At 41.5% G+C, this 26,345-nt stretch overlaps 1 long non-coding RNA gene across 1 annotated transcript; it reads left to right on the forward strand.

Moving 5' to 3' along the window:
• Positions 1-10,533: 10,533 nt before the first annotated feature.
• Positions 10,534-17,053, forward strand: LOC134466198 (uncharacterized). Its single transcript, XR_010038235.1, has 8 exons — positions 10,534-10,765; positions 11,879-11,947; positions 12,314-12,358; positions 12,861-12,915; positions 14,297-14,341; positions 14,697-14,751; positions 16,090-16,112; positions 16,661-17,053. It is a non-coding gene; the product is annotated as an uncharacterized LOC134466198 (long non-coding RNA).
• Positions 17,054-26,345: the final 9,292 nt, after the last annotated feature.

Below are 26,345 nucleotides of genomic sequence, written 5' to 3' on the forward strand. Positions count from 1 at the left end.
ATGAAGCAACATTACACACCGGCACGCCATACCAGTGTCCTCCAATACCTGTGGCATTGCAAGACCACTTCCCCCCTAGGACTACAGGCTGGGATTGCTGGCACTGTTTACCAACCCAATCTGATACAGAAAGGAGATAATAAAGCCTGTGGTTCTGTCAAGGACTCCGAAACTGACTCAGAACGAGATAGCCACAGAGCACGCCCTCACGTCCTGTCCCCTCCCAGGTGTCTCGCTTCCTCACGCCTTTCGTAAAGTCTTCACGAAAAAAATAGAGTAATTTTCGTGGTGCATTCACGTTATTGCCCGCCTTTCGTAAAGTCTTCACGAAAATAATAGATTAATTTTCACGCTGCCTATTCACTTGAATTGCCCCACTGCTGCTATGGTTATCCAAACGTCTGCAGGGGCGGGGAGGGGGTGCTGACAGAACACTGCTGATACACTCGGGACTCACTAATTCGACGCCCTTTCGGTACTTACGCCTTATGTCCCCTAAACCTAAACCTAAACCTAACCCTAACCCTAACCTTAACCCTAACCTTGACCCTAAACCTAACCCTAAATTGCTTGTTTGAAATGTTTGATTACCATATGACGGTAGGCTACCGAAAGGGCATCAAACTAGTGGGTCGCTAGGCAACAGTCGGGCAATTCAAGTGAATAGGCAGCGTGAAAATTAATCTATTATTTTCGTGAAGACTTTACGAAAGGCGGGCAATAACGTGAATGCACCACGAAAATTAGCCTACTCTATTTTTTTCGTGAAGACTTTACGAAAGGCGTGAGATACGGTTGTCCTCAGAGATGACACATGACAGTTTATACTAGAATTGCCGCAGCTACATGTCCAAATAAAAGTGAAATGCTCCACTTTGCTACATAAGCACTGGAGTTATACTCTCATTTCTTTGTTGTGGTTAGAATCGTAAGTTTTCACAAAACATCCGGTTAAAGATATCCTATTTCAGTGCTCAATCTAATGCTCTCTCTCAAGTCTCAGTTGACTTGTTGTGTATTACATAGACATAACCCAACAGAGTGCTGAGTTGCGTTTCTTTTTTTAATATATAAAAAGATATGTAATGGTTTGAAACAACAGTAACCCTAAGGGTACTTTAAAGTCACAGAAGTACACACACACACACACACACACACACACACACACACACACACGGTCACTTTCAAATGCAAATCAGCAGCCTCTAAAAAGGCGCGCCCTAATTCATTAACACATGGGTTGTTAGTGAGTATTGATTTTTCCTACTTGCCCAAATCTAATGTACCCTTTGGGTGTAAGATGCTACAAAGATTTATCTAAATGCTTATTTAAATCTAGGTAGCTTAGGGCTTGCTAGCGTGTTGGCTGTGGGCACCAGCATCTGGAGTGGTAACATTTACATAAGCTTTCTTGTATGGAGCATCATTAGTACTAAGGCAATAATACTTGAGCTTCATTGAAGTGCAGTGGAAAACACACCCCTTCAGCAATAAGAAGGAGCGGGTGTTTTACAGGTTTCACATCAGTATTGTTCTGATTTCGCACTGTGTCTGTGTACCGGTAGGTATGAAAGGTACAGGTAACGTATGCACTGCCACACGACACACACACACACACACACACACACACACACACACACACACACACACACACACACACACACACACACACACACACACACACACACACACACACACACACACACACACACACACACACACCTCTTCGAATCTAATATGTAGAGCATTGCTAAAACTACACAATTGCTGAAAACTATCCAAAGGCTGAGCTCACAAGCATTTCAGAGAAGTGTGTGTTAGTTGTCTTAGACCATGAGCCAGGGTCTTTATTGAGTCCATTACCAAAAATAAGCTACCATACCTTTTTTGAAAGCTTGTGTAGCATATTGCATTTCTGTGCCTTTAAGATTTCATGTGACTGATGGGCACCACCAATTGCCTGTATTTGGGTTATTTTAAAAGCATGACATAGGCTTTAATTGTTTGTGGTGTTTTCATCTGTTTGGGTCCAACCCTTGCCATTTGAAAAAGCCCAAGAATGTAGGATGATTCATGGAAAAGTGGCAGTGGCATGGAGTGGAGTTGTTTCTGTTACTGCCGATGTGGCTTCTCTACAGCAGGACCAAGTTTATTTTGACCACTGACCGTGCTACTTCACTGATTGGCTGTACGCATTTCAGTCTATATATAGCTCTTTGTTGGATTGTACCTTAACTGTGTATGAATCTCTCTTACTGCCATTTCATCGCTGGAAATTGGGCTGATGTCATTTTTCGTCCTATTTGAGTTTGGCTGTGCTTCTCTGGTCGTGGTCGGTTGTTATTTGTTCTCTTTGTTATGATTTCTAAAGCAACATTTTTGTTTGTAACTTATGGTGTACACCTGGTGATAGGGTTTCTGCTTTCACTTTCACAATCAGTACCCTTTAGGTTTTTTTCCACATGCAACCTGGCTGTGCCGTGCCATGTCGTGTCGAGCTGAATGGTGTTTGTGTTTCCATTACAAACCGTGTTACACGGAGTATGGTTGGAGTTACGTTTTTGGCCTTGTCATAGCGTATAGGCTAATTGACTTGACGAAACGCTGACATATACTGTAGCTCATCTATCAAAGTAGGCTAGAAATAGTTTCAGTGTTTTAAATGTAAACATGACAAAGGGTCTTTATTTCATTGTATGTGGGAGTGCCCACTTTCCTTATCATTTTGGAAGAAAGTGCTAGAGGTTGCTAGTCAAATCATTGACGAAGAAGTGCACATTAAGCCAAAGCTATGCCTGCTGCACATTTACCCGGAGGACTTTGCCCTCTCTGGAGATGGTGCAACGGCTTCTAAATATCTGTTTTTTGGAGGCCAAGCGTTGCTTGGCCAGAGAGTGGAAGTCGGAAACAGCATGTGTGTTGGCGCAATGGTTAAAGAGAATTTGTTATACTTTATTTTATTTATTTTTTTTACCCTGTGAGACCAAAGACAATTTTCATGCTTACATGACAATAAAGTATAATCTAATCTAATCTAATCTAATCTTTAAAGGGGAAATTAAACAAGTTTTGGAATATTTGGTACATGTTTTATGATTTTCTTAGGGGTAATGATATTGAAGTAGAGGGCTGGGATACTGTGGGAGTTTAAATGGGAATTTGTTTTGTTGTACTCTAGTAGGTTTTTGATTGTTGGGATGATGATGGTTATTGTGTTTTTTTGTTTTGTTTTTGTTTTTGCTTTTTATTATTATGCATATTGTTGTTTTTGTGTGTGTGCCTTGGGTTTGGGGTGGGTGTGGTTTGTGATGTTGTGTTGGATATAATAAAATATTTATAATACTTATGTAGCAGGGCGCACTAAAATGTAGCAGGTAGAAATGACAGTGTTCAAGGAAGTTTGTCCCTTGTCAGCCTCGATACCTGAATGACGCCACGGGATCTCCTCCAGCTAGCCTGTTAATTAATTGGCTTTTCAGTACTCATTTCAACAAGCTTGCATTCCTCTTAGAGTAAACTATAGGTACCTACCTTGCTTGGCACCATCAGCAAGAGCAAAGCCCAAAGGCAACGAATACCCGGATACAGAGGGACCTCCAGCAAGCATTCCCATTTAATTTGTTTTTATAGAAACAATGGCCTAGCTGCCACTTACTGGTTAGCCAATCACAGGCTAGCTGAGTCCCGTGACGTCATTCAGGTATCGAGGCTGACAAGGGACAAACTTCATTGAACACTGGCAGTTCTACCTGGTATATTTTGGTGCGCCCTGCTACACTTAAGAAATGTCTGAAAAAAAGAAATAGTTTCAGTGACATCATATTTGGATACTAACATGTTGATTTCTGCCTTCAATTTAAATTTCATAATAATACAGTGTAAAACCAAAGAGCATTCCAAGGGAGTTGATCTGGTGGCCACCATGATTATTTTTTGATTCACCGGTGAGAGCGAGCTGACACACGGCATTCTGGATAGTAGGTAGTAAAAGACCCGCTCAGCTCGGTTCAGCCGGCCATAAAGTAGTGAAAAAACCCACAAAGCCACGAGTCAGATTTTTTTTCAATTCACTATCTGTTATCTGTTATCAGTCTGAAACATGTCACAGAATACTTTATAATATGAAATGTTATCTTTTTAAAGTAAAAGATAAACAATTCCCAGAATGAAACGAATGTCCAATAGTTTGTTGATTTAAGGACTGTGGTATCGTAGAACTCCTTAACTATGCAGTAGATTCTGGCTTTATTCCTGGTAGGTCTTGTGTGTGCGTGTGTGTGTGACAGAGAGATAGGGAGAGAGAGATAGAGCAACCCCTCACTTCTCATTACAGCTTATGATGAAATGAATTGTAACGTGTGAACGTGTGTTTGTGTGTGTCGTGGCAGCCTACGCTAAACTCACCCGACGGCCTGTCTCCTGAATCATAGATTGATGCCGTCTGCTGTGGTCCCACATGAACATGGAGGAACAGACCGCTCACTGAGGACATCAAACTTAAATATTATCCACATTACTTCCCTGCCCCTGTTCCCTTCCCTCCCTTTATTGAATTTGACCCACACATTCGAAGGTCATCTCTTTTTAGCCTAGCTAATGAAGCCCTTCTTGCAAAGGTTCTTCTCCATTTATTTTGCTGTATACCTTACATTCAGCACAATCACAACTAGCTGTTATGAGGTTTTTGTATGAAGTGAAAGAATGAGAGAATATGAAAACTACAGAGTAAAAGGTTGAGCAAAGCAGCTCTTGAGATTACAGAGGTGTTACAGCATGGTGCCATTAACATTTTAAAGCAAACCATTTCATGCCCTGTCTGCTTTGGGCGTCTACATACCACTGAGACTGAAAGAAGAGGAGACATGCTCCCATCTCCTCAGTCCAACATGTGCTCTGTGACAGATATACATTTGGGGAACACAAATGAGACCCATCCAATTCATTGCCGTTTGTTCTAATCCACTAAGTATGTCTTGGCAAGCTTATTGTAGTTCTGGTTCTCACTGCATGCATGCAACAGCCATGGCTCTCATTTGACTTTTGGAAAACAATATTTTCTCTTTTTCACACATTCACTTTGTTTGTAATAAAATAAAGGAAGTCAATGTAATTCCTCCCTCCTGCCAGTAGTCGTTTTCAACGACATGAACAAATTAAAGCAATTGGATAAAATTGGACATGTCTAAATTGGACATTTCAACGCCGTTCACTCCTCCCTCCACTAAATATTTCTCACTTTGGCAGTTCCAGACTCTCTGTAATGGAATTAATACAAGGGGATAGTAAAACCCAGACAGTCAAGGAAGAAAACATTAGCTTCACCCAATTAGTATCTGCCATTGCCATTATGGCGCTGCACAGAGCAGAATTTCCAACCATTTCGTGCATGAATGTGAGTTTGGCACAGGCCATCATGCGCGCTTATTTTGTTGGATGACCAATGATGTCGCGTTTTAGGGCTTCTCCACGCACATCCATGAGACCCATTTGTGTTGCATGTGGCAAGCAAGTTACATAGGCTGTCAACCTCCGTCCTTCGCCACACCTGTAATCCATAGTCAATCACTGTGCATTAAAAACTCCTGTTGTCACCCAAAAAAACAATCCTGGTCCGTCACCCAAAAATGGAAACACAACGTTTTTTTTGTCCCCTTCCCCCACAGATTCATGTCACCCCTGTAACTTGCTTGCCACTTTCTGGACAATGTGGGAGGCATGTGGCCAAAGCTAACCAAGTGCCAAAGCTGAAGTGAGACCTGGCTCAGAGCCCCAGCGTTCAATATGATGTTATGAATTGATTAGCCTAGTCCTGGCCATTTACCTCAATGCACTGGCATCCTGGTATGACCCCGTAAAGTGGGGGTGGGTGTGACACCATAGGGGGGCAGAAAAGTAAAGTAAACCATGCAGTTTCTAGCTGACAGACACAAAGGGTGGATCCCAATATGCGGACTCCCGTCCTCTGTCTCTGCTTGTGGCCACTCGTTTCGCTGATGCTCTGTCTCCGTGGAGAAAACAACAGCCTAGCCACACAACAACTTTTGGGGGACTAGTCTTCATTTACTGTCTCTTTTGCAAATGAGAAAATGACAAGTTGAGCTTTTGCGAGATATTGAAATACAATTCTGTTGTCGATGACATCATCGCGAGGCCACAAGGAGGCAAGTGAGCAAAGGAGGACAAGAGTCAGCATATTGGAATGCACCCAGTGTCACATAAACACTACTTTTCTTCTTTTAGGAAATTACATTTCACTATATGTTGTTGTATATTGACACCTACTGAACTGAACTGGTTAGGCCAAGTCATGACACAGCAGAGAGAGAGAGAGAGAGAGGATGTAATGAAAGTCTTCTTCTCCATCGTGCTCTAACCACTTTCCCCTATGATCGTTAAAATTCCTACATTTAAAAATAATGTGTTCTACGTCTTCCTTAAAGGGTTTATGAAACGAAAACAAAGTAAAGGGGCCTTATTTATAACGGGTGCGTACGCACAAAAGACTGCGCACTCCAAGTTCACCGCAAGGTTTGGTATTTATAGAAAAAGAACTTAGCAGTAAACATGCGCAGCTCCACGCAAAGTTTTACCCATGCGTAGGCTACGCCCTAAACAAAAGACCAAACGCGGAAAGCGCGACCTCGGGAGGTAGCTGGAAGAACGACCCGAAATTGATTGAAGAAAAAAATCGAAGGTCACGTGTCACGATAGCCACTTTAACATGAGTTAATCCAGTTCGCAACGAAAACGCGGTTGTTTGTTGTTTGGTAATGGTGGAAAATAATAGGCTAAGTAGGCCTACCTGGCCTATCCATAGCCACATGCATGTTTTGTAAGGAAGTAATAGACGCTTCAAATTTTACGTTTAGGGTAGGCCTACATTACATTTGGAAATACCCTACATTTTATTAACAATAACCAAGGACCTTTCCAGTATCAGGCTATAATCGTATCAGGCTATAAAGTGTTCAGTCTGCAAGGAATTACGTCAACATTTAAGCCAGTTGCAGAATCATCTGTTCGAGTCCCAAGTGCATCTGCAATGGTTGATTTTCTCAGCCATACAGGCAAGAATACAGCCAAGTGCCATACTAATGGACAGCTTCGTTTCTCTTGTCGCATGTCATTTCTTTTCCATGCGGTTATTCGTCATCAAAGAAGCAGAGGTGTGCATTTGACAGCTAGCCTTATACACTGATAATGCACGTTTATAATACACACATTTAATAAATACAGACTAGAAAATGCCCCATGCTGTCTGTGGATATGTCGATCGACAGTTGGGGCGTCGCTTTGAACTGAAAGCAGACAGCTGCGCGCAGTGACCAACGGCAATTGTTGAACAAAGTTTAAACCCGGTGCATATGAGGTGCGATGAGACAGCGAATAGATTTTCTACCGGTCAATTTCACATGGCGACATGCCATGTGAGATGTTTCCTTGACGCAGCTATTTTTCCCCTTGTTCACAACTCAATTAGGCCTAATACTAGGCTACATGTCCATGACTTGGCAGGTTCATGTCCATGTCATCCTTATCAGTGGTGTAGTCTACCTTTTTATGGTGGGTATACTGTATATTTGAGATTTTTTTGAAGTGGGTATACTGTATATATTTATGCCATTCAAAACAATAGATCAATCAATTTTAAGTGGGTATACTGAAATCCCTGAAATTTAGAAGTGGGTATACTCCGTATATCCGCCTTCTACGTAGACTACACCACTGATCCTTATTTTATTTATTTTTTACTTCTGGTATAGCGTGACTTTTGCGAACATAACCATCCACATGCTGCAATTTCCCAAACGTAACCGCTCCACTTTGCCCAACGTTCTCTAGGCCTACCTAATAAAACTGTTTGCTCCACATGTGGTAAATAGGCTATCGCGTTTGCTTTCCGCACGCCGTCCACAGATATAAATATTCATTTTGGGCGTTTCAATGAATATTCATAGATAATTATGGGTGTGTCCACAGGTGCGCACATTTGCCGCAACTTCAGAGTCAGTTGGGATTTATAAAGGGAAATCGACGTGGAACGTGCGTGCGCCATGCTTTATAAATCTGAATATTTTCTTGCGCACGCACATCCTGAGTTTCGTGCGTGCGCCATCTTTTGGCGCATTTCTTCCGCAAAGTTTTATAAATGAGGCCCAAGGAATTTGACCATTTCCAGGACAGATTCTGAAAGTTCTAAGCCTTGTGAATAAAATGGGATATTGTCTGGGTGATATTTTGTCCTAAAAGTCATGTTAAAACGTTCCCAAAATGTGTTATGTTTACTTTTTTTGGTGACATGCAAATTTTATGCAAATGATATGCGTGACATAGAAGGGGAGAGTTCACCTCATTCCACCTTGTTCAGATCAATGGCGGCTAGTACCAAAACAAAGCGCAGTGTCAAGCAGTGTTTTGCTGGAGGGCCGAACGGTGCCAGCTGCAAAAATGGCTACTTGACAGAAGGAATATCTTTGCACAAGTTCCCTTCTGTGAAGAATGATGGAACTGTGGCCGACAAGGAGAAGGCTAAAACAAGCTAGGGCTCTGTGGATCCAATGCGTGGTTTTGAAGCAAGCTTCACCACAAATGTGGAGATCGTGGGCATGGTTGGACTGAAGGGAATGCTATTGTCTCAAGCAGTTCCAACAATTGACATCGCCGGCGTGCAGACTGAAACTGCCCCTGTAACTGCTCGGGCACGAAGACAGGTGAGTGCACTGCTTTGCTTTAGGCTACTCGTTTTACCTTGTCCATCTGCTTTGTATGTTGTTTTCAGGAAAGGGTAATGCACATTACATGCCAAACCGATGCGAATGCTCTCGGAATATGCACTTTTTGTTGATTGCCATTCAACTGGTCAATAAATTGGTTTTGGGAGGATATCCCCCATTTGTCAACAAACACACACGCCATGTCATCTTTGGGTCATGGCAAAGCGCCCTTAGCAACCGCAACCATAAACAAAACGAACTGTCAGGCTATGTCAACAATCGTCACTTCGCCTGTCAGACATGTCACTTTCTGCAGATGTATCAGTGCCTCTGAAATAGATTTGTGCTGCTGTTTTTTTTCTCATGAGGTTGGATGTGTGGTTTTTCGACACGCTGATGTTTGTATCAGAATTTTGGTTCCTTTATAAGATGTGGGTCCATCAAATGTGTGTTGTTTTCTCAGATCGCCATACTAGCAAACCAGGGACTCTCCTCTTTGATGTCACAGCCCAGCTCATTAGTCACACCAAATTTCACAGAATTAAAGGGTAACATTTAGGTTAAATTTATAACTAAATATATACTGGATGTTGTCAGGAGAGGTGTTTTGAAACATATATGTGAAATTCACAGTCTATAACAAAGCCAAACTGCAATATTTTTATGAAAATGTATCATTTTACAGCTACTTCTGAAGTATTGGGCTCCTCACTGGCAGAGCCTCTATGACGTAGATAGAGGGAGTCCAACTAAAGTTCTGGCTCAGCTCTCGCTTGTGGATGTAGGCTTACCAACCATTTTGGTTCTAGTAGAGAGGCTGGGAAAAGTGGACAGTTATATTGTATGTGGGCTATTGAAAATGGTCTATTACTGTGTTTGTGCATTGTGTATTAAAAAAAGACAGATCAGCGGGTCTCTCGATTTATCTAGAATATGAAACTGCTGCAGCGCATTGACATGGAGGAAACCTACAAAAAATATTATTATTTTAAATAATAAAATGGTTCAAACGGTATCTGGTGGATACTGCCACTGTTTAAGGCCATTTAACTTGTTGAAATTTAGCCTATAGGTCTGGAAAGGTGTTACAATATTATAATCTGGCCTATTCTCTGCGGTGCTTAGTATGTCTGTAGAACGCGGCGACTCCCTCTATCTACGTCGGATTCTAAATGTTTGTTTAAAAGAAGCCGCCGTTATTTTTGACAAAGTTTTCTGAAAATGTTGTTTATGCAATAATTCGGTATTTTGACATATATCACATCTAAATTTATGTATTGAGGTTCTTAAAATGAGATTTAGTGGTGTTTAACCTGCAAGTTACACTTTAACACTTTGAGTTGCCATTTTCACAAGTTCCTCCGGGATGATTGGGTTCAAAGTCTCATCGATGCTATCAGAAAAAACAAGGCTTTAATGGGAATGACCGTTTGTTTTCGTTTCATAAACCCTTTAAACTGACACAAAGCCCATCAGTTTTCCCCAAGACACGTAGTGTGGCGTTGAGGCCAGTGTGCCCCCTGTCAGCCTTGTGCATGTGACTTTTTCCTTCCTTCCAAACCCTCCAACCTGCTGTTGCACATTAAAGTAATACCTACCTTTTATGTTGGTCTTCCATTCATCCTGCCATCAACTCATCGGTTCTGGTATAATAAGAGATTTAGCTTCCCCTTTTCCTAGCGGAATGTGAATAGCAATACGGTGATGACCTCAGGCTTCCTTGGCAGCTTTTTACGCAGATTCATCACCCTTGATGCCCACACACAAAAAAATACTGGGTTATTTTTTTACCCAAATACTGGTTTATGACGATTTTACTACTTATTGGGTTTTTTATACCCACACTGGGTAATTTGATAGAAACATGCTGGGTTATATGTTTACCCAATTATTGGTGTGTGGTCGTTTGACCATATACTGGGTTATGCTAACCATTGATGAGTTATTATACCCAATCACTGGGTTTATCATAACATTTGAAATCAGAGCCAGCCAACGGACTTTTTCCTGGAAGTCAACTGAACTGAGGAAACCTTCAACAACAAGGAAAGGTTTGTAATGAATTAAACTAATATGTGTGCTGTCTAAGTAGTAAACTTGATATAAGGGTAAAAATGGACAATGCGCCACCATTTAGACAGTGTTTCTCATTATCACAATATTTTAACCACCACGGTCTCGAAGTGATTAGCACGTTCAAACACGCTACGTTGACCTAATAGGTAGCGTCAGATATTATTCGATTACTTCCTATCCTAGTTACATATAGCCTAATTGCAGTAAACATCTGACTTCTCTTTTTCATTTATAAAACACGGTGGAAACGGTGGCCGAGCTGTGGGCGAGGCTAGCAGCAGCTTTCAAGCTTACAAAAAACTAGCTACAGTATCAGCAAGCTAGCTCTAGTTAGATATGAGTCTAGCTAGCATCATAGCCTTTCTAACCGTAGTAATTGAAGCAGAAAGTGAAGTATTTTATTCTTAACATCCCCTAACGTTGTGCTGTACTTGTTAGATTTGTTTGCAGCCCGTGTCTGAATGAGAGACAACTAGGGGTGTCGGGTGATGGGACATTAACTAAACCGAAGCCTTTCATTTTGACGTTCGTAATTACATTCTGCTGCAACTTGACATTGTTTAGCGATTACGTGCAGCTGGCTGTCAGTTAGTTGATAGATTGGTTTAGTGCTGGTAGGAAACGCCAGTGAGCTCACGGGGAGAGTGCCTCCGCAGTAAATTCTACAACTTGTCAAGGCACTTTGTAAAATGATTTCCCCTCGCGGCTTGTCTGCTCCTCTAGTCCGGCGACGTCTAGTGGGCTACCTCTAGCCGGTGAGTGGCACTGGCTAATCGTTTGTGGCTAGAGCGTAGGCAATTATTTTATCAAGGGCATCCTGATGTATGCTCTGCTCACTGGAGCTTTACGGGTGTTTACTTGTTGTTGCGCTGCTCTGTCACCCGGCCGCCTGTGCGTCTGGGGTCGAGTTTGGGATGGGATAGAACTATGTGACGTCGGTCTGGACCATCCCAGCATAGCCTACTGAGGCTATCCCTCTGAATATGTGTGTCTCGTTATTGCTTGTGCATGTGTTAAGATCCTTTACTATGCTGTATGCTTCACCCGAACAGTTTTGAGTATGCACTAACTGTATTATTAATCACCAGGTTAACCAGAGACCGCACTGGCGTCCGGATCCTTTGTAAGCTGATCACGTTATGTCCGTCTGTGCTAAGGTATGTGCAAACATTGTATATTGTAGCATTATTCACCAGACGCTTCAGAGGATGCCATAAATGCAATTGTTTTGAATTAGGCCTCTTTTAAAGCCACGTCAGTCACTCACTAACAGTTCCAGCACGATACTTTCTGCATTATGTTTAATAGGGGAATAACTGTCCACATTGTCAGAAGCCCGAACAAATTAACTGCAGATAACTAGTTCTAATGCAGATATGCAATGGTCACCTCTCCACATCAACACTGACACTTTCAACTGGCTAAAGATATTTGTTTCTGTGTGATTTGATATATAGATGCTGCCAAACCAAGGCATTGCTTGGAAAGAAATTATTTCTTATGTGTTGCCTTTTTTGTCCTAGACTGGAAGTGACTGAAAGACAACACAGATGCATTCTCTCAGCAAGGTTAGTATTGCTGCTTCTCAATATGTGTAGCCTGCCATTGTTGTAGCCATACCCCATAAAGCCAAAACAATGATCACATGCATGCATTTATTATGATTGTAGATTGGAACTTAACACCTCAATCTCTAGCTTCTTGCTATACATGGGTTCTGAGTGTTTATCAATATGATGTTATGAAGAGGGGCAAGACACTGGCAGCCAACCACGTGAGCTAAGTTTTTGACCGACAGCGCTTTCCAACAATCAGAGGTTGAGTTGTGCACAGTTAGCTTTGCGCAGTCAGGTTATAAACACATTTTAGAACCCATGTATGAAGAAGAGATTAAAGCACCAGCACAGTTGGGATACTGTATGATATTGATAAAGCATTTGCTTAGCCTTCAGACCCATGTAATTAATGCCTGTTTCCTTTATAGAACAGGAGGTAACATTCAGTAATACCTTGAGCAGCATTTGCTAACTCTCTCTCTCTCTCTCTCTCTCTCATGTACTTATTTCTAAGGTGACCAAAATCAGTTTCACTCTGCAGCACTTGTCCCGGAGGCTTTGTAGACAGAGTGAGTATCTGGATACTTCAATATACAGCCATGGAAAAAGACAATATTTTCTTTAGAAATTTGGAGAAAATGTATTTGCCAGTTTATAGAATGAAATAGCAATGTTTGTTTTACTCAAACACACACCTATCTATCAAAGGAAAGAAGTCTACCGCACACATTCTTGACTTTATGCTCGTTTTATTAGAGCGAACAACGCGTTTCGCCTCAGTGCGTCATCAGGCTCGCTCAGGTATTACCTGGGCTCTGTCAGGTGTGGCTTAAGTAACATCGTGTCACATGGTTTTCTCTTAAAGTCATCTTTTTTTTTAAATGCAACATATAATACATATAATACATAGAACTATCTACAATAGAAAAGCAGAGCAATCCCATCCAGTGTGGACAACATTATATCAAAAAGACCAACAGTAAAACCCATACTCAATTCCAGTCATTTCATTTCAGTTAGTCCAAATGTTACAAGATGAAAATCTGCACAATTTACATACACCAACATATTTACACTATATTTACAAAAAACAACTCAAGTCCTGTGCTTCATTCAGTCCCAATGGTTCAATAGTTGACAGTTCATTAATCCAGTACGCTTCCCTCCTTAAAAGTTGCTTGATTCTGTTGCCACCCCTAGGATTTGGTGGCACCTTTTCAATGCCCACAAACCTAAGGGAGGCAGCAGAACCATGACAACGGTCTCTGTAATGACGAGCGATTGCATAATCAAAATTGCTATTCCTAATAGCTGCCTTTTGCTCAGCAATTCTTAATTTCAGATTTCGCTTCGTCTGACCAACATACATGAGTCCACAAGGGCATGTGAGCACGTATATGACATGAGTGGATTAATGAACTGAAATGAGTTGTTTTTTGTAAATATAGTGTAAATATGTTGGTGTATGTAAATTGTGCAGATTTTCATCTTGTAACATTTGGACTAACTGAAATGAAATGACTGGAATTGAGTATGGGTTTTACTGTTGGTCTTTTTGATATAATGTTGTCCACACTGGATGGGATTGCTCTGCTTTTCTATTGTAGATAGTTCTATGTATTGTATGTATTATATGTTGCATTTAAAAAAAGATGACTTTAAGAGAAAACCATGTGACACGATGTTACTTAAGCCACACCTGACAGAGCCCAGGTAATACCTGAGCGAGCCTGATGACGCACTGAGGCGAAACGCGTTGTTCGCTCTAATAAAACGAGCATAAAGTCAAGAATGTGTGCGGTAGACTTCTTTCCTTTGAAGTATTGAACATTCCTGCATCTACCAGCACCTAGGAGTTGTGCATGGAACCCTGAACTGTTGATTACACACCTATCTATGACGAGGTGCTGCTTGGAAATTATTTCTAATGTGTTGCCTTTTTTGTCCTAGACTGGAAGTGACTGAAAGAAAATGGAGACTCATTCTTTCAGCAAGGTTAGTATTGCTGCTTCTCAATATGTGTTGCCTGCCATTAATGTAGCCATACCCCATAAAGCCAAAATAATGATCACATGCATGTATTTATTAGGAATGTAGATTGGAACTTAATAGAACACCTCCATCTCTAACTTCTTGCTATTAAGAAAATATTAAAGCACCAGCACAGTTGGGATACTGCATGATATTGATAAAGCATTTGCTTAGCCTTCAGGCCCATGTAATTAATGTCCGTTTCCTTTATAGAACAGAAAGTAACATTCAGCAATACCTTGAGCAACACTCGCTAACTCTCTCTCTCTCTCTCTCTCTCTCTCTCTCTCTCTCTCTCTCATATTTCCTTATTTCTAAGGTGACCAAAATCTGTTTCGCTCTGCAGCACTTGTCCCGGAGGCTTTGTAGACAGAGTGAGTATCTGGATACTTCAATATACAGCCGTGGAAAAAATGACAATATTTTCTTTAGAAATTTGGAGAAAATGTATTTGCCAGTTCATAGAATGAAATAGCAATGTTTGTTTTACTCAAACACACACCTATCTATGACCGAGGTGTTCCTGCACGGTTCACTTTCCTCAGGCCGCGAACCGGCCACCTCATCAACGCATCTGGTTTGGCAATGGGAGGCACAATACAAGACTGCTGAGCTAAAGGACCGGTCAGCTACCCCACAGTTACCGCACTGTATTGAGGCTTTGGGAGAGAGGTTTTTACTAACGTTCCTGTAACGGAGGCTAACTAGCACAGAGTTGGCGTGGAACGTTGGTAAACCTCCCTCCGATAGCCTCATACAGTCTCGTGCCGTTGGGCCGAGAGACTAGTCTCTTGGCCCAGCGGTATCGTACTGTGTCTCCCATTGCCGAACCGTTGTAGTTGACTAGGATGCAGGTTCGATCCCAGAGGGGGGTGAACAGGTGCAAGATGACCTCCGTCACAGTGGTGCCGTGACCCGGATGGGAGTGAGGTTTAAGGGGGAGAGTGTAACGGAGGCTAACTAGCACAGAGTTGGCGTGGAACATTGGTAAATCTCCCTCTGATAGCCTCATACAGTCTCGTGCCGTTGGGCCGAGAGACTAGTCTCTTGGCCCAGCGGTATCGTACTGTGTCTCCCACTGCCGAACCGTTGTAGTTGACGAGGGTGCAGGTTCGATCACCGAGGGGGGTGAACAGATGCAAGATGACCTCCGTCACATTCCACCTCACACTTTGATAGTTGGCCTCCTTTACATATACATAGTAAAATCAGACAAACTGAACATTTTCAAGTGGTCTCAGATTTTTTCCACATATGTGTATACTATTTATTTACATGACTATGAATTAGTCATATTCTTTTAACATACAAGTATAGGGTCGGGGAAAAAGGTTTATTTCGTTCAGTGATAATCTCCCACATATGTTCATGAAAGGTTAATTTTTAGTTCATTAACTTGAATTGAAAACACAGTTCAGGGACACCAATAATCTCCATGTTTCTGGCAGTCAGGGGTAAGTAATGGGGGGGGGGGGGGGGAATAACAGCTATACTCCTCCATCTGCCTCCTGCCCGAACATGGTCCAAAAAAGAGGGTGTGCTTGGACATCTCAAGTTCTTGTGCTGGATCAAAAACTTCAAAATTAACATAAATAACAAAGGTCTGAGCAGTGACGGACACTTGCATGTCAACAAGCATCTTTTATGAAAGATTCATCTAATGTATTTCAACATGAGTAATTTGTTTTTCTTACTTTTTTCTATGGTTGTAGGTGACTGAACGGAAACCTAAATGGTAAGCCTCTGTTTCTCTTTTGAATATGTGTACCATTCATGTTTCCTTAAAAAGCCAAAAGACTGTAGGTCTACAAGTTACTATATATTTTGTACAAAGGAAAAAGAATCTGGTGCCACACGGATGTCTATTTTCTGTTATTTATATTTTCAGTGCAGTAAGACTAACGTCTCGCCATGTGTCTTCAGAGGACGAAGACGCATGTCGAAACGTTAGTCTTACTGCACTGAAAAAATAAATAACAGAAAATAGACATCCGTGTGGCACCAGATTCTTTTTCCTTTGTACTTATTATTTAGTCCTGCTCTGGTTGCACCGGAGTGTTAATTTAGAAGCACAGAGTGCGTATCTCCTTTGTTTTTACTACATATTTTGTCAGATTGGGTTGAACTGGAAACGTCATTTACATCTTTGTATTTTACACATTGCATGAATATTGGATTCACAACTCTTTTGAGTTTATAGCTACCTGTGTCCTGCAATGTCTTCAGATTATAGCTTTTAATGTGTAACTGAATGCTACGTTGCCTGTCTTTCTTTTCATTCAGAGAAATAGGAACAACATGTTTAGAAGATGAAGTGTGGAAGCCTCGGCAGCTTCAGTATGCTGTGTACCTCATCTTGAACTCTTTCACATGGTGATTCCTACACATAATTGCACACTGTATGTGTTTAGCTATCCTATCTTACAAAGACTTATGCCAGCACTGTATCTGCCTTTCCTCAATACAATGTAAAAAGTGCTGCATAGACCATTTAGAGAAGCAATGTCTCGTGACTTTTACTGTATGTTTATTTTTGAGCAAGTGTCATTTGTTTTGTAAAATATCTTTGCAGATTTTCTTTTCATGCCTGGACACTTTTTTTTATTTCAAATATTGCTTTGAATTGATGCAAATTGAAGAACGTGAATCCCTGGTAATAAAGGAAGGTTGACTAGAAAATAATTTCTCTCTCCATTGATTCATTATGCTTTGATGTGTTTTCGTATAATGTCATTGAATTATCACATATTTTAACATGTATACAATAATGTATACAAATTATTTAAAACATTAATAGTGATCAGATTGGTTCTATTTGAGCAATGGTTAGCAGTGAGTATTTAAAATGGTCAAATGTGTTGCATATTGTTAAAGTGATATGTAACCATTTCTGGAAATAGGCAGATTTTTACACATCCCCTTGAGTAATTGAACCTTACTTTTCTCCTGTTCTTTCAGCCATTTCCTGAGTTTGGCAATGCAACTTCTACCTCCAAGCAGGCAATTATCATTGACCAGTGGCATTCACTAGCCGCTGGCTGGTCCCATAAGATTCAATGATAGTTGCTTGCTTGGAACTCGACGATTGCCAATCAAAGGAAACAACTGAAAGAATTGGAGAAAAGTAAAAGGCAATTCCCAAATAACCCAGTTTCAACCCATGTTTAACCCAGTATTAAACCAGTTACTGAGTAACTATTGAACAGCACACATACTGGGTTATTTTTACCCATTGGATTGGGTTAGTATTTTAACCCAGTGAAATGGGTTAACTCAGCAACCCAGTGCAGGGTATTTCTGACCCTATGGCTGGGTTAATTTTACCCATTACTGGGCATGTTGTATTGACCCAATGCTGGGTTAAAAATACTAACCCAATCCACTGGGTAAAAATAACCCAATATGTGTGCTGTTCAATAGTTACTCAGTGACTGGGTATTAGAATACCCAATTTGGGTTATTTTTAACCCAGTATTTTTTAGTGTGCATGTGCGCTGGTACCCAGCAATACTAAACAGTGAGTCTAAGGGTTCTGAGTTGAGCCAATAGCTCTTTCGTTTCAATACCTAGATCATCTCTTATTACTTTACGGCTGGTTGCCTATTAGTGTACCATGTGTGTGACAGTCGGTGTGTATGTGTCCATGGAAGATGATTACAAACAATGGCATAATGGGGTCATGCTGCCCACATTTATTACATAAATGTAAAAAAACCCCTATTCTTCTTTATATCACTTGTCTCTGTGGATGCTTTTGGATATTTTTGGGGAACTTTGGGGGAATCAGACACCCTTCACCCTATTACAGTAATAAGAAACAGTAGAAAAACAATAGGGTCCTCTGAACCTGCTCGGGCTGTAAAAACTAACTGAAATGAAATTAAGGCACAGAACCCATGCTGGCCTAACAGGGGAGGGGTAGCAAAATCGGTAGAGAAACGGTCTCACCCAAATAGACAGACTGCGCTATGTCCATTGGGGGCAGCCAGGAGCAACCAGCGGCATCAACGAGTAACACGCAACTGCAAGAGAGTGCAGATGTAACTCCAGTACACACTGAGCCAACAAATACATGATAGATGCGTTATAGGTGCTTTCTAATATTCAGACTGCTGTCCTCCCTTGCATGTCTGTGGCCTCGCGATGACGTCACTGACGAAATGTATTTCAATATCTTGCAAAAGCGCAATTCTAATACCATTTTCTCATTTGCAATCCGCATAATGAATGAAGAACAGTCCCCCAAAAGTTGTGGGAGTCCGCATATTATATTAGAAAGCACTCGAAGTCTCCTCTTGCAGAAGCCTCCATTTTCAAGCCTTTGGAAGTAGCCATGCAGCTGGGGAAGTGCAAGGTTGTGTATGCACATTATAATTTTCTTTGCTGTAGTATATGTGAAACAGCATCCGATTCATTCAGAAATTGATTTTGATCTTCCAGTGTTATGTAGGCTACAGAAGGGATCTAGTCAGGCAGACTCAAATGACCTTCATTCTATTAGTATACAGTAGCTATAGGCATCCAGTATTGGCACAGGGGCTGCCATGCTCTTCTGAGTCATGACTGCAAATCATGATTTGTCTTGTTGTTTTGAGACAAATAGTGACAACTTCACAAGAGCATACCAGTCTTATGATTATCTGAGCAACCTTCTCCATTTTCATTTATGCAACTTTAAGATGATGCATCAGCACAGCACCTTTCCACACGCAGTGGCCTTAATTAGCACGTTGACAGTGTTTTGCATTATGAAATTAATATTTTAGAGCCCGCTTCACTTTCTTTCACCACTTAGATTTGCTTAATATGACACAACGACACACGCTCAGCCCTCAAATCCATGAAAAATGCACTAGCCACTTAAAAACGATGGACAGCCCAAAAGGAAGACAGCCCTCCCCAGACAAGACTTGACTTTTAACTGATGAAGAGGAGATAGCCTTTTGGTTGAAAAATCTGAAACTCATGTGTTTCGTTTTTTCTTTGCTCAAGTAGCTTTCCGGAGATTGAAATGAAATGACTTGATGGTGAAACATTATGATCTTTTAAATCTTAGGCATCAGAAGCATTCTTCAAATGTAATGCATGCTTAATAATTAAGTTCCCCAACCCCCTAGCAACCCCCAACTGTCTTCCTTTACTCTTCACTGTTAGGCAGACTGGTGGCTCTCAGAGATGGGGAACTGAAACAGGCTGAATTGATTTGAGCTTAGTCCATTTGATTTGACCATAACCACTGAATGAAAATTTGGTTGCAGAGTGTTCAGGTTAGAGAAAGATTTAAAGACTGATTTAATCAATGAGAACAATACTAGTTATGGGAATGTTGCTCTGTCATATCTCTGTCAGCCATGAATGGTGTAAGGTGTTGACAGAACGGTCTAGGAAGGATCGGGAAATATGTCAAAGAACGGATAATTCCTGATAACGCTTTCTATGAACTTGTAAGTAAGATGCTATAAATGCACACATAACATATTATTATAATCCATTTCATGAATACAAATATGAAGGTGAATTGGAATTTGTATTCCCACATTTTCGAGCCTCTGCATAATAATCATGGTGTCTTAGCAAGTGAAGGCACAATTCCACTCTCTCTCTCTCTCGTTCACTCAATTGTATGTGCACAGTCACAAGAAGCCTGTTAGATGAGCGATGCCATGCCGACAGTGTCTCGCTTGGTCTAAATTTCGGGATGCTCTATCCAAATCGCAGGCAGTATGGACTCACTATCAAAGAAACAGACAGACAGACAGACACACATTTCAGATAGATCAGCTAAGATCAGCTAGACCTACCCTAAGTAACACTTTATTAGTCCTTACAACCAATCACAATACCATGACTGAGAGATGGAAAATACACAAGCAGCATTGTGTTTTTTCGTGGATTCTGGTATAAAGCCTTACAGTACATCAGTGTTAGAGCGTGTTGTCACTAGGGCCGGCCTCAGGCAACTCCACAGGTCGACAAGGATTGTCCTTAGTATTAAAACCCCTTTATTAATCCAGAGGCATTGTTACAAAGATAAAACCGCCAACCAGTTTCAACCCACACTGGGTCTTCATCAGGGCGTAAACAGTTTAAATCTGTTTACGGCCTGATGAAGACCCATGTGGGTTGAAACCGGTTGGCAGTTTTATCTTTGTAATTAGCACCTACAGTTTGGAGTTTAGTAAGTTGGAGAACAAGAGCGCTCAGTCAACCTTTCCTTTAGTACATCAGTGTTGCTTGTGTCATGAGGACAATACACTGTGTGATGCAATGGCGTGCACAAATATTTTGAGGGTGGGCGCTGGGCATATGGAGCTTCCGGCTGCCTTCCCAGGCTATGGAGGCAATATACTGTATAATATATCAGGACATTATTATAACAAGCTTATGGTTGTTAAGCACTAGATGATCATGTAGGACCACAGTACATTGTGACAAAAGACTTCCAAAAATACCTTTTCAAAAGGGCATTTTTAACCAGTAGGGCAAAAGGACAGGTGCTTTAGCACCACTATGTCCCTATATCTGCACACCTATGTTGTCACCTTCAGTCTTAAATTATCTGCACATGTATATATACAGTACTTAAAGGGGCACAATGTAGGATGACATAGTTTGTGCGGTGCCCGTGGCATGCCTGTCTCAAAATCTACACCATCGTGAACAAATGCTGTTTAAATAAGCTCGCTGTGAGAATGTTTTTCATCACAGAATGCCAGAAGTTGATACACATCTGAATACGGGATGTAAAACGATTTTTCGTATGAGAAGTGAATGAAATGTTTCTCACGACACTCATAGCGGAATGCTCTGTCAAAAAGTTACATTTGGGGTTGGGCAGACGGACCGTGAAAGTGGTCGCGAGAGTCATCTTAGAGTTCTCTTAGGCCTACTAATGACTCAAATACATCGGCTGACTCAGGACAGTGATTAATTAAACTATACTACATGGCCCCTTTTTGTCAATTGACATAAAGCCTCATGAATGTATTATAGTAGGCTAATAGTTATTATAGTAGGCTATTATGTATTATCTCCAGGTGTGGGAGAGCCCCCTTCTTCATGATTTTTGGGTTGTGCTCTCTGAGAGGGCGTACATGCTCTCCCACACCTGGAGCACCATCCTGAGGGGGCAGCACAAGCAGCAGGAGGTGTGACCAATCTGTCAATATCTGTGATTACTCCAGTTCAAAGAGAAATGGATTGCAGTTATAACAGGAACCTGCCCTCCTGAATAGTGTATATTGAAAGAGATTTAGCAATGAGCTTCTCTTGCCTGAGATCATTCAGTGTCACTAGGCCTGGCACTGACCACAGCTTTTGATAGATTCTTGATGGGGCCCATACAGCATACTATTGTTGTATTTCAAAAACATAATAGGCTAATTCTGTGCTTTTGGCTTTAGTGATATGTGACAATGCAACCACAATGTAGACATCAAGTAAGAATGCAAGCAAGCTACTCTGCCTATTTTCTACTTCATCTGACACACACCCAACGAAGGTAATTGGGCTACACGCAACAACTTTTAGTGTGTTTGACTGTGTGCTTGCAACAGTTAAATCCTGCCACACACAGCCAACTGCAAAGTCAAGCACACATCGTGTGGTTCAATGTTGCTGTCGTTGATGCCACCTCATGTGGCTATGGAAGCTGATTTTGGAGCTGCTCTTCCAGCCTTCTTCCACTGATGGAGCAGGTATGTCCTGATTGGGAGGTGGGGTCTGCCTGATCTTGCGTTCCTCCTTTGGATGAAGGTGTCGTTGATTTGCACAGCTGCTTTGCTTTGTTGCACATGGTTCTCCTGGCTCGTCTGTTGGATGCTGCTGTCTCGAGGTGGCTAGGGTTGATGTTGCAGCGCTTGAAGAGTTATTTGGTTAAGTCCTTGTATCATCTCTTCTGGCCACCAGCAGCCCGCTTGGAGTTGAGCTACTGTCCATATAGGACTTGGTATGGGATGTGATAGCCTTGCATGTAAATAATATGGCCAACCCAGCATACATAGTATAGCATAAATTATTTGTCATTGTAACAAGTACAACGAAATTGAGTGTGATGAGTCTCTTAGAATGGACTTGGCTTTTTGACTTGGCTTGGCAGGTGCTGTAAAGCCCCTCCAGCCAGTATGCTCTCCACTGAGCAGCGATAGAAGGACACAAGCAGCTTCTGACAGATGTTGTTTTTCCTGGGTATTCTGAGGATATAAAAGTCTTTGCTGTGTCTTCTTCACTAACCCAATGGTGTTAACGCTCCAGGTCAGGATCTCCAAGAAAGCGGAACTCAGATACCCTCTCTACACACACCTTCTCAATAACTAGAGGCTGGATGGCAGTCCTCTTTGTCCTGAAATCCATTACCAGCTCCTTGGTCTTGGAAGTGTTCAAGAGCAAATGCTTCTTGGCCAGGGCTGCTTCCATGCTGGTGGTGCCAGTCGCAGTCAGAAGGTCAGAATGGGCAATGCGGTCTTCACAGTATTTTTGGAGGCATCTGATATAAAACATTTCCAGGCTGCTTATGTAGCGTCTGTATGGGCTCCATGTTTCTGTCCCATAGAATAGGGTGGTGACACAGATTGCATTGTAGACTGCTACTTTGGTGCTGATTTGTGCAGTCAGTGGTAATTCAAAATGGCCGCGTGCTTGCCTTGCAACGGTAGCTGTGCTGCAGTAAGAATCTGCGTCAAGGATGTAGGACAGCTTGCAGCCATTTGTAGCACGGGGGCAGCATAACTGTGGTTATGTCTCAAATCATGCACTTGTGTCAGAGCACTGACAATTAGTGCACAGTGCACACAGTGCACTGACGTCTTTAGTGCATAGTGTCGTGGAAAAATATGAGAACTAGATTGCAATCTCACAGAAAATGCTGGAAGCGGGCTTGCCTTTTGGGGCAGAGATGAGCAGTTTTATTTTTGATATCTCTATCCCTAAATTAAAATCAAACTAATATTGACAAAACAAAGCTAAAAGAAATGTTGGAAAAAATCCCTCCTGCCAGTCAGAAGTTATGGGCCAAACAATTCAGCCATCTTGGATTCGGCCATCTTGAAAGTGTTGTAGCTCCGCGTTCTGGGGATATACTAAATGACATACATGGTATTTTAAATTGGCTAAGGAACACTGCATATGATATAATTTTGAAAATCAACATGGGTCCGAGTGGGACTGAAACTCCCAACCTCCATATCTGTAATCCAGCACCTTTGCCATTGATACTACTGTAAATGACATACATGGTATTTTAAGTTGGCTAAGGAACACTGCATATGATATAATTTTGAAAATCAACATGGGTCCGAGTGAGATTCTAACTCCCAACCTCCATATCTCTAATCCAGCACCTTCACCATTGGGCCAAGCAGCTGGCTGTCATAAACATTACAGCAAGACAATATCAGATTGCATTGAAGAGCTGAACAATAGACTTCTAGAACTGTAGTTGCAGGTGCTCGTTAAGAATAGAATGTTGAGAGAAAGTGACAGTTGAGATGGAACCCTATATTGGCTGCACCTGTTCTGATTGACTGTATGGCAGTTAGTATGGTGGTCTAAGGCAGAGGGTAGAATCAAAAACAGTTTCTAGGTCTTTAGCTTGTTGTTAAAAAACTAAAAAGAATTGGCACATGTGCTGCTCACAGATTGGAGTCATATGTGTGATCTTTCTAACAGTCTTTGAATGAAATGTATAGGTTAAACGGTTCAGTCACAAATGGACCTCTTGTGGAAGATGTGCTGACTCTCTTCAGAAAGGCACTTCAAGAGTCAATGGGAAAAGCAATTGGGCCAGCGCTGCCGTTTTTACACACCTGCCATTTAAAAAGTAATGAGAGTTGTGACATGATACTTTCACAGTTTGGGGACATCTCACAGAGCTCGCTAACAACGCGTCAACTAAACTTCTAGGTGAAAGTGTTGATGTTTTATGAACAAAAAAAGCTTCCTGCACTCTGATCCCTAGAGGGCTGGAGTGCCTGGCACGAAGGTTCTACCATTGTTTTCAATGGGGACCTAAACTTGCACAAAATCGCCAAAAACGACAAGAGACACGGACACGCTATATCAGTACAAATGATCTCCAAGCCGAGCCGGTCGTTTTAGTGTTTGAACGGTGTCTATCTCGAAAGGGCTAGGAGGAGATCCATTTTCTATTTTTACTGCCCTGCACAAGAGAATCAAGCAAGCATAATAAACTCTACTTAGGGATTACTAGAATCTGCACTGTGCACCTGGCGATACCCAATTATGTTTGTACTGTGGCTAACATGATGTTGCTTCACTGCAGCATTGCATGGTCAGCACCTGAAGCGAGGGTCAACCGTAGGCTTCCAGGCTCGGTCCGGTGCTTCCCAGTTGGGTCATTCCACGCCACATCAACAGGAGCCCGCGCACTTAGGTCTCAAAAAATTCTGAAAATATTACTGAGTGTACCCATGGTACTTAAGAGAAACACTGTTACTTTATTTGAATGTAAGATGTATACTCTCCATATTACAGCCAATTTCAATGGGGGAGGGCGGTGCCCATTTTATTCACACTCTTTTTTTGTCAAAGTTCACAAGCCCGTAGCTCAAGAACTAAACCATGTAGGAAGCTCAAATTTGGCATGCTGGTACATAGATAGGAATAGTTTGTTGCAAGACTGTCAGTTTTGGTCTGTATGATCCTGCATCGTCATAGCATTCCCTCAAAGAGGATACAAATTGTACTGGAGTTTTTGGCTGTGCTCTGTATAGGCCTTCAGAAGACATATTTGTGCCCAACATTGCCTCATGATTTTTTCCCCTTGTAGATACAAGTAGAAACACTCCCATAAAAATCTATAAATAGAAAGGAAACCCCATCAGTGTTTGACCAGATGACCTCACAAGTCTGACAAATCATTTTGGGTGTCATTTTCAGAGCACCAGAACACCTTGTGGGATTGCCCACAGATTTGTATTTTATATTTTTCATCATTCTCCATGAAGTCTTCTTTTTAAAAATGCCAATGAGACTTGTCTTATGTGATGTTTTCTTTTGTAATTTCCACCCTGAACATGGGCAAAATGCAAAAAGAGAGCAACATGATTTCGATAACATTTAATGTAAAGACTAAATAATCAAATGCAAATTTTGCCCAGACATGATCACCCGAGAGTCCCTGTGCAGGGGTGCAGGTATCCCTTTCAATTTCAATGATTTCAGGAGCGTTCAATGTGGGAGCAGGTTCGCACACCAAAAGAGACAGTAGGTCAGGCACAAGAGGCACAAGGAGTCATGTTGTTACTTTTTTTGACCAGCAGATGGCAGCGGAAGAAACGCATAGAAAACATATTGCCCTCAATGTGCATGTTGCCCATGTTCAGGTTCGAAATTACAAAAGAAAACATCACATAAGACAAGTCACATTGGCATTTTTAAAAAGAAGAATTCATGGAGAATGAAGAAAAAAATCAAAAAAAAATCTGTGGACAATCCCACAAGGGGTTCTGGAGCTCTGAAAATGACACCCAAAATGATTTGTCAGACTTGTGAGGTCTTCTGGTCAAACACTGATGGGGTTTCCTTTCTATTTATAGCTTTTTATGAGAGTGTTCCTACTTGTCTCTACAAGGGGAAAAAAATCAAGAGGCTATGTTGGGCACAAATATGTCTTCTGAAGGCCTATACAGAATCATCTGTTGTGAGAAATGTACAAAACCAATTGAGAAAAACTGTAACATCTGGGTTGTCTCACCTTTTAACGAGACTGGCGTAGTCACCTTTTAAAACCTAAATGAGTAAAAGTTTGAACTCTTGGTAAACACCACTCTGCTACACATGGAAAGGTTGGTGTCCCATCAACATTACAGAATTAGGAGACTCCTCCGTGTCATTGTCAACATGGCCACCGTTTAGTGCATGCAGTGTCCATCATTCAAGCACTGCATCTTTCCGCCATTGTAAGGGCATCATCCTGGCACTTTCAGTACACTGGCTCAACTGAATTTTT

This window comes from Engraulis encrasicolus, chromosome 16 (assembly GCF_034702125.1).
Source record: "Engraulis encrasicolus isolate BLACKSEA-1 chromosome 16, IST_EnEncr_1.0, whole genome shotgun sequence".
Lineage (NCBI taxonomy): Eukaryota > Metazoa > Chordata > Actinopteri > Clupeiformes > Engraulidae > Engraulis > Engraulis encrasicolus.